Source organism: Hippoglossus stenolepis, chromosome 8 (assembly GCF_022539355.2).
Source record: "Hippoglossus stenolepis isolate QCI-W04-F060 chromosome 8, HSTE1.2, whole genome shotgun sequence".
Taxonomy (NCBI): Eukaryota; Metazoa; Chordata; class Actinopteri; order Pleuronectiformes; family Pleuronectidae; genus Hippoglossus; species Hippoglossus stenolepis.
The window spans coordinates 11,103,135-11,119,899 of NC_061490.1; the positions used below are offsets into that span (position 1 = coordinate 11,103,135).

General features: G+C 41.4%; 1 long non-coding RNA gene across 1 annotated transcript in view; it reads right to left on the reverse strand.

Moving 5' to 3' along the window:
- The window catches only part of LOC124852283, a 108,119-nt gene that overhangs the window by 68,960 nt on the left and 22,394 nt on the right, over positions 1-16,765 (reverse strand). The window contains exon 4 of the long non-coding RNA XR_007032897.1: positions 10,881-10,981. This is a non-coding gene — a long non-coding RNA (uncharacterized LOC124852283). The remainder of the gene's footprint in view (positions 1-10,880; positions 10,982-16,765) is intronic.

The window sequence follows — 16,765 nt, forward strand, 5'->3', positions numbered from 1 at the left end:
CTTCCTCCCTTATTTCCTTCTCCATTTCTCCATCATCTCCTCCCCCTCCACCTTCGTTCCTCCCATCCATCTATCTCTATCCACACCCCTCCTTTCTTTTCCTTGCTTCACTCTTACCATAACTCTAACCTTTGCAATGTCAAGTCCTTACTTTTTCATTTAGGGTAGACAATAGACCCCCGTGCCCATTTTACTCTTTGTCAGCCACAACCTTAATGATTACAATCTCAATCTCCTAAATGTCCTCATGCAGGAAATACTCAATTTCATTTATAACCTTTATTTTCCCTCTCCATCGCCATAACCTTTCATTTTGTCCACAACAAAAGGACCGTTATGTTCATACTGGCCTGGCAAGGATTTATAATGGAACTTACCATTACAAATAATGGAAATGCTTCACTATGCCCCTGTACTGTATTTCATAGTGATAATAATTATGATTAAAAACATCTTTGAAAACCAGGCAATTCACGGCTTTATATGAAGAAAGTACTTGAGGTGGACAACTGGTAGATTTAAGTGTGGTTTAGCAGCTCCTTAATCCACCATGAAACAACAGTGCATAATTCCAAAGTGCATTTCTAAATATAGGAACCATTAATAATAAGAAATCTTCTGTTCACTAAAATACAAATAAATGTTGTATTCACAGACATTTTACCAAAGGAAACTGTACTAATTAAAGGGCAAGAGTTTAATTAACGTAAATAAACGAATACGATACAAGCATATACCTATATATAAGGTGCTGTGTTGTGTGTCAATGTATGAGAATGTTAAGTTCTTGTATAGCTCTGGGGTATAGCTGCCCTTAAATCTTTTTTTCTATGCGGAGATGAAAAGAAATTAACTTTAAAAACAAATTCATGTCAGAACATGAAATTTTGAATGCACAGGGATACAGGATACTAATATCACCAAAGATGTTCCGATACCTGGGCTTTAAATATCGGCCTAAATATCAGCTTATACTACACAACAGCTGTATGATACTTACTCTGCATTGAAGTAATGATTTGTAACATTGTTGTATGGCCTGGTTCAGGTAAAACCACTTTGAAAAACAAATACATACAGACAATGAATACCATTTATTATCTAGTTTGACAGTCATAACTGAAAAACAGTAATACCAACAATTACTTCCTTTAAAAAAAAATACCTGAGTATTGACTGAAATCTTGCATACTGTACAAGTTGCCATTTTACAATGACTTTTTAGATAGCTCTGGCTCACACTACTACAGAAACGGTTCTTTCCAGTCGCAGTGCAGTGCAAATGCTGTTTTTGAGCAGCGAAGATGTGATTTGCGGGGAAAGAAGATTGTAGTAATATTGTGTCTGGGTGAAACTAATATACTTTAAAGATGAGATATTGGTATCAGTACACAGATTTGCGTCTATCAGGGGCCTTTCCGATCCTGGTTTTAGTATCAGAACATCTCTGAATGTCATTACATAAAAGATATGAACAGTGCAAACAAGGTCCTACGCCCAAATGGTCTTGTGGTAAATCTGCCATATCTGTGTCTATTAGGGACTGAGGGTCATCTGAAAACAAAACTATCATTTCTTTACTTTCGTTTTAAGAAAAATCTACTTGTAGATTATTAATTCAATGAAGATTAAGTTGCTTGAGGCATCTTTCTTATATGATCATATTCAACTTGGTTCTCCTTTTTTTAATGCTATGGACAATTGCTTTCAGTTACAAGTGTAGGAATCCATACACTCGCAGGGATCTCATGGGCTGTTTCAGGGTGCACTTTCACAGTAAGAGGTGTTTAAAGTGTGACCAAATGAATCATTATAACAGTCTGTGACACCTCTCGCCACGTCTGACCAAAACAAAGCCTCTCTGCGCACCCCCTTATCTCCGCCGTAGCTGCTCTTATCTCATAAATGGGCCTCATGCAGACACACACACAATCATCATATACATCAATGGGGGACCGAGGTGGACAAACACGCACAAAGCTCACATATCACACACGTTAATGGCGCTGGACTTGATCTTTTTACTGCCGTCCATTTGCGGTGAAAGACACGACACATAAAAAAAAAAAAGCGGGGAGAGGGAGAGACCCTTTTTTCGCAGATGAAATGAAAGGCCTGTGTTGCAGCGATCTGTCAAAGCTAGCAAAAGTTCAACGGTGGGTCACACTACCGGGGGATTTTTTTTTTCACTGTTCCCTCTTGAATTACATGCTAGAGGAGAGGGAGGCGGTCATACTAGACAGCTGAGGTACAGAGAGAAGGAATGTTTACAGAGACCCACAGAAACAAAGAGAGAGGATTCCAAAAAGTTATATATTTGCCAAACTCAGCGTGCATTCTTTTGCTGCAAAATATGTGGACTTAAGGGGTCGTTAGGCAACAGGGCTAAATGGAGCATGACACTCTAAAGAGACTAATACAGAGTTCAAAAGAAAAGACACAGGAAGGAAATAAGTAAGGACCAGGAGGGTAGAAGGTCAGTGGGGCAGAATCAACATCTAGCTGTACAATTCTCCATCGCTGCTTTCTCTTGTTCAACTCTCCTCCTGTTTCTCTCTATTGCTTCGTCCTCCTCACTGGATCTTTGCTGTCTTTGCCATCCCTGCTCCAAACACACACACACACGACGTAAGCACACACACACGCTACAGAGCCAGCACATTCAGCAACTGAAAATTACCGCAGGCAACTGAGGAAGAAAGGGAACGATATTGTGCGAGAGGTAGGGAGAGGTAATGAGACAGAGAAAGAGAGGTGGGGAGGGGAGGGCTCAGCCGTGTGTGTGACAGGCGTAGGAGAGAGCGAATGAGAAAGAGGAGACGGACGCAGAGGGGGGACCCCCTCGTCCAATGAAATCTGGGGTTAAAAAGTCGCAGGCATCATAAGCGTCAAAGGCAGAATACAGAGGCCATTCTTTCAGCTGTCTGTTCTGTCTTCTCTTTTCAGATACAAGGCTATAGTGTTAGACTGAAATATGGTTCGTTTCTACACAGTGAAGATGTTTCTCTTGTATGAGCTGAGCGATGGGCGACAGCCACCGAGCAGCACTTCTGAAGGAAAACCAAATTTGAAAAATCCTTTTAATATTCACCCGTGCAAATGTGTGGCTTCAAATGCATTGTTCTAATGTGTTGTAATGCTTTACCCCTTTATTCATTTGAGCAGAACTGAGCTACTACCTCAACAAAATGTGTATGGAAATAATCACTGGTATGAATCAGCTTGTTGCCTGAAGTTCTGACTGAGTGATGCAGGTTTAAAATGTACCGATACACAGATATAACAACATTAGCATCAACACACCGGCCCGAACGTTACCACAAAACAGTTTTGCCTTTTGTTATTGCATCAATATATTACCACAGTTTTATCCAAGCAATGAGCTGTGGTTGTGCTTCGCATTTTTTTCTTTTTGGAGCATGAGAGCTGTTGTTATGACACAAGGAGCTTACATCCAATAATATACGTATTCAATTTACTTAATCACAAAAAAAGTGGTTTCTTTTCCTTGAATGTGATATCCAGGAGCATTTTCACCACGGCAGCACAAATCAAAGGGTGAGAAAAAGAAGTAAAAGATATGTAACCACAGCTTAAAACCATTACCACGGGGAAAATACAGAGAAAAGCTTTTCCCATTTTACCTATCACTTCTCGCTATATAACATCTGACAAAACTGAACTGCCATAAAAATAATCTAGGGTGAAATAAAAAAGTGTGCCAGAGAACCATGAAAACGAGTGCGCTCCTCTCTGCGCTGTTACTCTGGGAAAATGAGTCATGATAGGGAAGTGGCACATTTAGGAGTTATAAACAACTCACATAGAGATCACAGAGATTTCACAGACAAACCCAGAACAGCTGAGGGAAGAAATCACAGAGAGCGACCAGGAAGAAAATAAAAAAGATGAGAAGCTGAGAAAAAACAAAGTGAGGGAGAAAAAAAATAACAAGATCCAGCTTCGAAATAGACGAGAAGATCGAAGGAGAAAAAAAACACAGGAGCTGGGATGAGAGGATGTAACTGACACGGAGAGAAGGAGATGCAAACGACACGCTGAGAGGGGGAGAGCCCAGTTAAATAAGGGAAACAATGCACGAGCGGGGGGGAAACAGAAGTGTGATGAAGTAAGAATGAGGGCTGCTTGTTTATGTGCGCTTCTTCACTGCAATGAAATTACAGCCGTTTATCTCTCCAATCGTCCCTGCACTTTGAGAATATGTACCAACAGACAGGAAACACATTGGGTTCAAAATAATCAAGTCCTGTTTATTATGTTTTTTTAACTGGATTATATGGTAGCTTTTGTTAATCAGGCTAATAATTTGATTGAGCAGAATTTGATTGCTGTGGCGCCACATCAGCATATTGAACTCTGTCGATTTTTCCTTATGCTATTATGGCCTTGTATACACCACTGCAAAAAAATTACTATGAACACTTGCCAGGCCAGCAAGTGGAGATAAAGTTTACATCAACGATCAGTCAAGTACCAGAGAAGAATGCTGTGGTCCAAGTAGTATTGCATGGGGCAGACACCTGTGAATGCTGCTAATGCTAATGTAATGCAGTAATGCCAAATTTAGCTGCAAACTTGTAATCAGTCCTAGTCATGCTAACCAACCCTAGAGAAACCGCTATATAGCCGCCCGCCATTGTCGTTTCTGCCTCACGCTCATCACACAAAGCAAAAGCGGGCATGTGCCAGGTTAGCTGTGATGTCATTGTTTCCCAAATACTTATATGTCCACAGAACCTGGAGGTTTTTGAAAATATCCACTTTAGAAGGCGTTTGTAGGAGTCTGCTTTAGTGATTCATGATAAGTGTGCCGCGTGCAATGAGCCAAGTCAGCTCCAAATGCTGTTTGATGTCTGTGTGGCACTTGAAAGACATTTGCCGGAGAACGGGATCGCCTGTGCAGCAGAGGCAGACATCAAATATCAGCTGCATCCTTATTTGAAAGCAGCACAGGGCAGATTGTGACTTGCATGTGGTCACACTCTGGAGTTAAGTTGAAGACATATGAGAGATGTAAAGGGAGTAGGAAGATAATTGTCTTGTCAACGGGTGTGTGATTCAGTGGGGAGATGGGTCTGTAAACTCAGTGTCCGTGTGTGTGTTCATCTGTTTGTCGATACAGTTTATCTTCACTGGAGGTTCATTTATGCTGCCTTTATGTACAAATAGAAATACGTCCATTTCAAACCATGTATCAGCGGCCACATACGTCCATGCGTCCTCATGTTGGCATGGTTGTTAAGCAGTACATCCACTAGAGGGCAGAGCAGAGTCAAAAGTTGCTGACAATAACAAACATGTCGACAGGGGTTGTCGTAAGAAAGAGGCAAAAGCAGCTGTTTGTCCCTGTGCGTGGGTGAAGTAACATCCTATAGATAGATACCTGTAGTTTCTTAATTGACAAAGTCTCAGCTTACAAAGTTCCGCAGTTGTTGGAATTTCCTGCTTATGTCCTATGATCATATCGCTTAAAGGGATAGTTCACAGAAAATTAGCTCATTATCTACTCACCACTATGCCGATGGAGGGGTGGGTGAAGTGTTTGAGTCCACAAGACACTTTTGGAGTTTAAGGGGCGTCCAAGTGTCCTTAAGCCCCGACATTCAAATTCGACTCGAAACGGCATAATTTACACCGTGTTTTAAGACTAAATGTCCTCTGATTTCTTCCTACGAGGTGCATTCACGGACCCTCGGACACACCATCGTGTGGCTATGGCCGCTAGCTTAACCACTTCCTGTGGACATTTAGGCTTTAATCATGGTGTAAATGCCCTGTTTTCGATTCAAATATGAATGTTGGGGCTTGCGGACACTTGCATGACACCACACGAGCAGTATGGAGGCATGTTGTGTTTTTTTTTTTGTTTTATCACATCTGGAGAAGGACCATTGACTTCAATTGTATTGGATTCTGCTGCAACAAAGTTTACCCCTGTAACTCCAGAAAAAACAATTCAGTGGGTACTAATTTTTCTGTTTAAATGTAGAAAATGAACTAGTCAGTTACTGTTGTTACTGTGATATAATTATGGTCTTACAACCAGCTTCAACAAGTTGTCAGTCGTTGTAGTCAATGCCCCAAATGTACACCCTCATTGTTCAAACATTATATTCGACAAACACTTTAAGTCATCTTGCGAGCCTGGGCACCACTGTTTCTGCAGAGACCTGTAAGGCCTCCACTTCTTTTTCTTCTTCTATTCTCTCATCTTCTTGCAATTGGTCCGAAAGTCAAAACTATCAAAGGACACAAGGTTGTAACACTGCAAACAAACCGAACCCAGGTTCAGTTCTACCAGGACCAAGACCACCTCTTTCTGTTGGACAAAATGTTGGTCTTTTTGTCCAGACCTTGGTTCTAGATGCCTTTCACACCTGCTACTTTGGTTGGGTCAAAACAAAGTAGGTATGAAAGTTCACTAAGAAGATAGAGAAGCCTTCATGATCTGCAGAATAACACTACCACTGATTATATGTATTTTACTTTTGAGCTGATTGTAGGACTGTATTCATTCTCAGTCTTTCATCCCTCCACTGTAAGACTGAACTGAACCAAACCTCATAGTTTTGACACTCGTTTCTTCACATGTCTTCTTTCCATGTAAGGATTTCTAGTAACACATCAACCTCTATCGTACGCTACAGTAAGCCATTACACGTAAACAGACGTAGAACCTTCCTGTTAATTAGAAGAAACACTTTCATTCTCACCTACAATCTAGCACCCCCCCTTAGAGGACAGAAAAAATAAGTAAAAGCAGAAATGAAGAGAGGTGAGAGAGAATATCCCGCTTGAGATTTGCAGTTATTTTCACCGAGATTTGTTCTGTTGTGTTTCTCCAATAGGCTGTTGAGTGCTGTAGCAGGGGGATAGTCACGCTAGAGCTGCTTTGTATGAATAACATTTCATGTGCAATAATCTGTGGCTTTCTTGTCACAAAATTACACACACACACACACACACACACACACACACAGAGGAATGGACTCAACCATGGACACAAGTGCACATTCTGTCTTTGTGTATTTCCCCTCTCTCTCTCTCTCTCTCTCTCTCTCTCTCTCTCGCTCTCTCTCTCTCTCTCTCTCTCTCTCTCTCTCTCTCTCTCTCTCTCACACACACACACACACACACACACACACACACACATCCCTGACGTCGCACAGAGAGGCAAAGAGAGACAGATGTAAATTAAAGAACATGGGTTCACCAGAGGAACTGGTTGACCCAACCAAAACACATGCTCGGAGTAATAATCGGTGGCAATTCCTATAAATGAATGTCTGTTTTGATAGACTGTCCTTGCTTTGTTTTTTCTCCGTCGTGCACATGAGTTTTGTTCTGTCAGAAAATGCACTAAATGAGATTCTCTGACAGTCTTAATGAAACAAAATTGAGTTTCATGACTTTTGTCAGTTCCTCGTTCTGTCTCCCCACTCTCCTCCGTCCCTCTGCTCCCGTCACTCTGTCTCTTGTGTGAAATGAGTGGATGAGCATTCGTCTTTGAGTCTGTCAAAAATCTTTATTAAAGTAAGAGCTTGTGACATTTTGATATAAATAAATCTCAGTTTAGAGACTTGGTGTTGCTGATGGATCGCAGGTATGATCACTCCATACGTGTGTAATATTCACTTCTTGAATGTGTTTCAAGTTTAATAACTGTAAACTGTGGCGGTTCGTGTCGAGAGAGGAGAACAGTCGCAGAGGGAGAAGTGAAGTCCGAGAAGAAGAAAGCTCGACACACAGAGGGAGGAGAGGAAGCCCCAGAGTGAGCTGCAGAGGTGACTCGGGGCAGACGCATTGGATTTGCGGATGCATTACAAAGAGAAAGACGCTTTTATTCAATTCACCTCTATTTGCCGAACTGTCTGCTTCTCCTGTTTCATTTACACTTGGATGTATAACTAACCCGTGAAACAAACACTAGGCTGTGATTGTACAAGTTCTGCGTGTGTGTGTGTGTGTGTGTGTGTGTGTGTGTGTGTGTGTGTGTGTGTGTGTGTGTGTGTGTGTGATCATGGCGAAATGTGGTCCTGAAAGCCCTTATATAAAGTAAACAAAGTCGTTTTTACACTCTGGTTTGTTCATGAATCAGGAATAAAGGCTGCATCCACACTATTACAATTTAGTTTTAAAGCTCATCCCTTTTTTCTCTGTTTACAACTGGCATCCACACAGCTGAGTTTTCAAGCCCCTACAAGAGAGACTTCTGGAAACGCTACAGGCCCATTTCCAGTTTGAAAACCCTGAGGTTGCATTTAAATCTGGATTGACAGAAACTGAGGCTTTTCTGCTCTCTCGCTCTCTCGCTCTATCTCTCTCTCTCTCTCTCTCTTTCTCTCTCTCTCACAGCTGCTTTTTAGCTGCAGTGCCAGTGACTGGTCATGTGTTTCCAGGTGTGCATGTATGGACGCTGATTATTTTTGATACGTAACCAAAGGTACACACATAAACGTCAATGACTCAGACTCTAAGTTGTGTCAATGATCTAATGGATAATATTAATTTAATTTTACTAAATTAAAATACTTTGCTGTTTAAAGGGTCTCATAGACATTCTCATGCTCTAGTGAAACTGAGAGCGATGAGTCATTTTTCAAGCCGTAAAAAGTTATTACATCATATCAAACGTTTCTCTCCTCACAACTCATTTCCACTTAGAAATGTAACAAGACAACAATTTTCTGCATTCAATTAGAGATTTCCTCACAGTCATTTAGCTTCACCCCCTGTGCAGCTGGATGAACAATGCGATTTCTCAGTGGCTCCTTAATGCATTTGCACATCCCTGCAACAACAGAACAAACATGCTGTCAAGGCAGCACCTCCTTTCCTCTATAGTTTACAATGTGCGAGATGGATGAGTTCCAGCAATTAATAAATGACAAATCATAACAGATAAATACAAATAAATCTCACAGTGGAGCTTTAATTTAATTAAAAACGCGACAGAGCCCCGACAGTTCGATTGTGCATGTGTAGTTTGTGTGTCTGCATGGGTAAGTGGGTGAGTTAGCGTACTGCGGTGATTTCCACGTACTCCCAAGTAATAGTCATAGCTGGAAAAAGGTAATTACAAAGCTAAATGGGAGACTTGAAGTCATGCTGAGACGCACGTTCTGCCACTAACTCAAAATGATACGTGAACGCGGAGGCTTTGTCGACCCATCAGTCCACACGACAGCTCAAAATATGGACCCGCTGTGACAATTAAATGTCATATAAGCTTTTATTGAATGATGTAAACTGTTTCTATATTGGAAGATATTGTTGGGTAGTCAGAGTGATACAAGGAGCGTCAGTGCATGACTAAAAGAAAAGGAAGGATTACTATTAATAATTTAACGTAATTAGAATTCGCTGATATTAAATAAGGCTGGTGATTTATTCAAAGATAAAAGAGACGGAAAAATAATCAGATCTAGAGAAAGTAGAGAGCACAAGTAAGATGACAGACACACGACTGAAAGGACTTACAAAGCAGTGAAAAGAGTCAGAGAGTGCAGAGGTAAAAGTGTTTGTTAAAGAATATGCGTGTCCTTTATAATCTGCGATTTAATCTATGATTATGTGATATGATGTGTTGTGTAACTTGAACATTAAATGGATTGTGAAACGCAGTCAAGTGATTTTTTACTTCCTAACCAGTAAGAGGCACGCACATCCTGTTGGTTTGTCAGCACAGAGCATAACATCAGCTGAGACATGCCCAGATCAGACACAACACACACACACACACACAAACATATCCACCTGTCCATTGACGCTATCGCTGCTCTGAAAGTTCTTCACACCTTGTCAAAATCTACCTGATTAGCAGTTTGCGCAACTTTGCCGTCACATCAGATCATACCGATGAGCTGTGATTTGTTAACGTCACTGGAGATGCAAAATCCAACAAAAAACAAACAACAAAACTGCACAACATCAGATTAGGTTTACATGTCCTAACTTGATGGTTAAAACGAAAAAAGTCCAAATCTCTGCATCATCAAATTGTCTTTAAAATGAACTTAGTATTGAGTATTTTAAACCTTCCTTCAATCCTATCTACCTTCCTTCCATCCTTCTCTCCTTCATCAACCAATCAATCAAGGTGTGACATCCTGTGCCCTAAATCCTCGACTAGAGTGAGAACAGAGAAAAACAACTTTTCAGAAAGAGTCATGAGTGAGGGGCCCCTTTCCCAGGACGGACAGAAACAGTGTTTACAACATTCATGAACAAAAGTCAGTGTCTAACATAAAAGGAGAGATTTACACAAAAGTAAATGCCCTTTTCTCCTCCCTTCCGTCTTTCCTTCCTCAGATTGTTAGAGGTGATGTCAGCATTTGAGGATGAGGGGACATTGGGTGTCCAGAATGTTACCCCTGAGCCACATAAAGCTTTTCATCCACACATATGGCTCTATTTACACAGAACAGGTGGCAGGTCAGTGAAGACTGAAGAGTCTGACAAACACACACGCACACACACACACACACACTGTCTCATTATCTCTGCCTCAGTTAATTCATGGTCTCAGATCAAACATTACAAAATGATATACCCCGCACTCAACCACATATCACAGAACTAAAGAACAGAGATGGATGAGGACTGACGAACAGCTGTCTTGTAATTTACAGTTCTGTCATCGCTGCAGATTATACAAAACAAAAAAACACATGGAAAACGGTGTGACGGCCACATACGGCGTGATGTTACCACGCGGCGCAGATGCAGCCGTGAAAACAAAAAAAAAGAAAGACGGAGGACAGAGTTTCTCACAGCTGTCGCTTTATGACTTATAATTATTGTCATAACCATAACTGTCATTCAGCACCGCACAGTGTCATTGGTGTGCGTGCGCTCACCGCACCGTCACACAGCGTCTCCGTGCTGCACTTTGTTTTGTTGCTTTTTCTTTGTTTGTTTCACATGTGGTGAGTCACGCTCCTCCCCTGTCCTGTCACCCCTGAAAAGAAAAATAATGAATAGTTCTTTTTTGACGCATGAATCGATGAACGCACAGATTGTCTATTTTATCACATTTCATGTTCTTTTTCTTTTTTCCTAATCACCACTCCTTCCTTCCTCACTGTCTCCCGCTCCTTCCTCTTTCCATTCCAACACCTTTAAAATCAATACAAATCGAACCAAAATGTAAAAACAAGCGTGCGGCGAATGCATATTTCAACAATGTCATTTGCCTCTTATTTACGCCACTGCGAAGCCGACGCCGCCACAGGACTGACAACCCTTGTTGGGATTCTGTCGCATCAAGCCAGCAGATTTGAATGCTAAACCCATTAGCCAAGCATCACTCACAGTCAGAGCCGGCGATGATAAATAACCCAACCAGAGAAATCTGATTAGGAGAGACGGAGGCAGGGGATCTGAGGGAATGAGCAGCAGCGACGTCGGCTTTATCGGGCCCCAGTCAGATTGGAAATCACACACCGAGAAAACGTGAAATGTTCATCTGCGTTGGGTTGTGTCGGCTGTTTTGCTAAAACATGGGTTGGGAGCTGAAATTGGGTTCTCTGGTGGCACGCAATTAAAGGAAGGCTGAACTTTGCGTGAGCGTTGCTCAGCTCTGACACACCAGGAGACAGCGATCTGCACAACACACACAGGCTGGTTAACAACAGGTAGATCTTAACCTCCGAGAGAGAGAGAGAGAGAGAGAGAGAGAGAGAGACGGAGGGAGTTTCTGGGTGGAACTGCTGCCTGGAGGGTGAGGCAGCAGATGAGTGAATCATTCACGTTCACCTGGCAGACGACCACGTACATGCTGACACAAATACACTGTCTGTGCACCGTCTTCAACACCGGCTCTGTTGACTGTCTTCAACCAGCGCACAAATCCTCCACAAACACAAAAAGGTGTTCGCTCCACTTTTGACCTTTCGCTTGTTTACTTATTTCGGTGCACCGGGGGCGAGTGTGAATATTTCAAACTACAAGCTGCGGCTCTAACTGACACCGGCATGATGCTATTTGTTATCGCGTAACCAACTGTGCTCTTTTGTCGTTCGCCCTCTGGGTTTGTTCACGTCAGACAGTCACGCTTCACTGGTTTTACAAGGACTGCCATCAGGTGTGTTTCGTCGCTCCGCGCTGCCAGTCTCTCACCAGAGATGACAGGTTACCAAAAAACAAGCCACTTGTGAGTTCTTGTCATGTTTATAACTCCAGATATTAGTCTTTTACACAAAGAGTTTCGAGAAATTACGTTGTTGTTCTAAGGGATGGGCTCATTTTTTAAACTGCATCCTAATCTCCTAATAAAATATTTTGCTTGTGTGTGAAATACTTGTTTACTTTCCTGCCAAGACGTAGATGAGAAGATAAATACCACCATCACGTCGAGACTGTCTCCGGCACATCGAGCCAGTGGGTCGTCCTCTTATTACAACCCATAGTTAAGTTTTATTGTTGAAACCTCTAAAAACTCACTGTGGTGTTTATTCTTTACGCAAACAGAAATGTAAAATGGATAATTTGGGGGTGTCGGTGGGTTTATGTGCTGTAACTGTTTTATGTTTAATTCTTGAAACTTCTTCAAATGTTGGGCCTGGCAAACTCACAGTGACAACCGAGGTGCAGGAGGTCACAGTGCGAATGGCCACTGTTGTCCAGGAAATAGACACATGCATGTAACTCCCCATGAAACCACCATTTGACACTTTTATTTTAAGACAGTTAATGAGCCCTATAATAAATAAGGACCATTATGAAGCAACAATGCTGCGCCCAGTGTAAAAAAAATGGAAAAACAATATTAACAAACAACATATTTAGTGGGGCCATAATAACATTTTAGAGTTTGAGTCCACTTTGTGGCCATCATCTCATTATGGGCTATTATCTGGTGTCTCTCTGCAGGATGTTTTCCACATGCACGAAAGAAAAAAAGGGGCCATCAGTTTTTTCTGTTCTTTCAGAGCCACATTTCTGAGCACTATCGCACTAAAAAGGTCAGTGTGGACTCAGCATGCAACATCTCATTGAGACAATCGATTCAAACCCCCCCGAACCTGGTCACTCAGGTCAGGCATATACATTTACAATCATTATAATGACCCTTAAAGGTCAAACGGAATTGAATTACAAAATTTATCTCTGTACAGCAATTAAAGCCATGACCAAGCTGATTCTGTGTAAAGGTGTTTTTTTTTATCATAACTTCATTTAAGAGTAAAAATCTATATTATATGTGGCCACTAGCTACACATAAATTCAACTAGCAGAGCAGGGGGGTTACGTTAATCCAGCAGCGACTGCACAGCAAAGGACACACATCATGACACGCAGTGCATTTGATTGCATATTATCATTAGCCTGCAGCCAGGACAAACAAATGCACTGTAACATCAAACCATTAGTCCTGGTTAATTATTAAGAGCAAATTCAATTTGCCCTCACCAGTTCACTGACAAGCCCATATACCTCCTATACAGAACCACTTATAGGCTGCATAAGCATTCCCGTGGCAAACAATTACACACACACACACACATGCACACACACATACATCGATTGACCTTTCCCACTGAGCATTATTAATACATGCAGGTCGTATTAGGAAAGGTTAACGAGCAGGAAGGCCTGCATCGCTCACATGGAATGCAAACAGGAGCAGTAGAGGCCTACGCCGACACAGGTGAGGGTGATGGTCACATGACTCTGATACCTTTTAAAGGTGTTCATGTAATGACAATAACCACACATTACACATGATATTATTAAGTGACAACAGGAGGAGTTAATGGTTTAGAGAAGCCCTTGCTTCCTGTCTCTCTCTCTCTGGACTATCAACTTCTTGTTTTTCACTTCCCCCCTTGTGGCCATGTGAATAATGACGCCCAGAGGCAAAACATAGTGACATGTGACGTAATTTAACAAGAGGTTTTAAAAACCTTTTTCTGTTGTCGTTTAAAGTCTCGAGCCAGTTTCTCCACAGGCCACACCCTTCATCTCTGGTGGCTGCGGTCGGACGTGGTCAGACTTTTGCTTTGTTGCTCCTGTAACCGCACCCAGTAGTGACGTCACGGGGTTCCCGGAGTACAACTGGAGGTCAGCAAAAACAAGATTTTCAGGGGGTATTAACTTTTTCTTTGAAATACCACAAAAGCCGTCAGGGTGGATAGCTTGGCATAAAAGACTGTCCTAACTTTGGCACGAAAGACAAAAGAACTAATTCTGTTTTCTACAAACAGTCAGCTGTGATTTCTTTCCCTAATCTGGACGAAGCAGCTTTAGCTGCCAAAACTTAAACAAACCTGGTGGCGGACCAGTTATATGGGTTGTTTTAGAGGGCAATGACAGTCTGGTCATCCTGACAGGAAAAATAAGATAAGATCACAATCACAACAGTTGCTTGAATGTCAAAAAGAAGGCCGGCACAGAACTTCCATGCAAAGCAAAGATCTTGTGTCATAGGAAAGTACAGCAAAGGGGAAAGCTATGTGGTTGCACATAGAATATACAATATACATCAATGTTCTATAGCTTCTTTCTTTGTTTCTTGCATATCCAGAAAAATGTCTAATCATTGACTACATACATCCTAAATGACCTGAAATATACATCCTACTTCCCACATCAAAGCGTTGCCTCTTTAAAAGCTTAATGGTCTTGGAAACTACTGTAAAAAGTGCAGGGTCACAAAAATAAATGTAAGTCACAAATGACTTTTCTCTCTCTCTCTCTCTCTCTCTCTCTCTCTCTCTCTCTCTCATGCTACATCTCATGCTCATACATCTCATGCTACTCTCAATGACTCTCTCTCTCTCTCTCTCTCTCTCTCTCTCTCTCTCTCTCTCTCTCTCTCTCTCTCTCTAAGTGGGTCAGTGTGATCATGGTGTCAGTGTCTGGACTCAGCAGCAGCATATTTGCATCAGTCATCCCAACTAGACCGTGAAGAGAAGGATTTCCCTGCTCAGCTGTGCCAGTGAGTCAGTGAAATATACCCTCATAAAACCCTGAAAGGGGGCCTGAGGATAACTTGGATCCATTTAATGGGCTGAACTTCACTTTGAACTTTGCTTTTGGCAATGTAGATACGTTGTAAGCGCAAAGCAATATCACATGAGACCAATATTTCACATGATGAAGGTTAAAAGACGCATAGAAAGGATAGTTATGGTGTTTTATTGGTGTGTTTTGTGACGGACGGATTTATTTATTTAGCATCTTCTCTGTCTAAAGATCGCTATCGCCATTGTTAACCTATGGAGCTCTGCAGGATGGTTCCGGAAAGTAAAAATGTCCTTCATAGAGAATTTGAGTATCAGCCATAATATTTTAACCTTCCAAGGTAGACTTACCACAAGCTACAAGGCTGTGAAGCAACAATGTGCTCCTGTAGAAGAACCTGTCCATCAACTGCATTTTAAGAAAAACACGTTTTATTTGCGAGGTCAAGGAGAAGTACTACACTACCCACAATCCTCAAGTGTAATAGAGACATCTCTGATTGGTGGAGCTGGTGGAGAATTCCCATGATTGTAGTTGGGAATGAAGCACTCTACCTTTTCCCTGACAACGCTAACGTTACAATACCAGGTTTCTATATATGATAGGCTTCATGAAATGTTATATACGTATATATGCAAGACCCAAACTATGACATATTCCAACAGTATATTAACAACAAGGTTCAATTCAAGAAGAGGCACACTGGGTTCATTGGCAATGGTTTCTGGGATGCATAGATCCTTTACTCTTAAAATGATGTACACAGTCTTGTACCTTTGCTCTTTCTAACCCTAAATAAAGCACTTATTAAACCATTAAAGCACATTTTACTCAAACTATGTACAAGATTGGTGTTTAACATCTGTACCTTTTATTTCCATTTTGCCCTGCTCTTTTCAAACGCATTAAAAATATTTTTGTAGCATGAAATGAAGAGCAGCAGGAAAAAAAAAAACATTCAAGGCTGTAAGCGGCATCAACACTTATGATGGAATGCATTTAATTCTGCTGAGACACAGAGACAGCCCTCTGGTGCGCTTTAAGGTTGGATAAAAACTCAGTGGTGCAGCCAAAAAGCTTTGCAACCAAATGCAACTTCTAATTAGGCCTGCCCGTCCAGATTTAGAAGGCTGTGGTGAAACATTTCCATGATATAAGCAGCCTCGGGACGTCCCTTCACTTGAAATTTTGGCTGTGATGGCAACTTTCGGGATTAATTAATTGAACAGTCAGGCTTGTTGGGTCATATCAAAATAGCGTGGGACAGATAATGTTAGAAAACTGTGATGTGGCTGAGATGTGGTTAATTAAAGAGCTGAGCATAACTCGCATGATGCATATTCAGATACAGGCAGCAATCTTGGTTCCTTGTCTCACCTTTCTGACAATGACTATGTTTGGTGACACCAATATTCCAATAATTAAGCCAATAATCTGAATAAGACACGTAAATGTAAACAGCATTTTCTCACCTTCACCCAAATAAGGTTTTACTAGGAATAAGCAATAATCAAATAAAGATGAGGAGTATTTCAACCTAAGTCACAGTATACATACATGTACACGTCATACTCGCGTTATAACATCTTATTAGAGTTTTCAAAGCATTTTGCGACATCGACATACGGCAGTTACCATTTGCTGATGACTCGTGTCCTGGTTGTAAACTAGACAGAACAATAACAAGGAGTTGTAGCTTTTGCAAAATTTTAAGGAAGGGTAGGTGTATTAAAATTGGCGGAATAACATTGGATGTACTGCTGTGAGTCAAAATCTG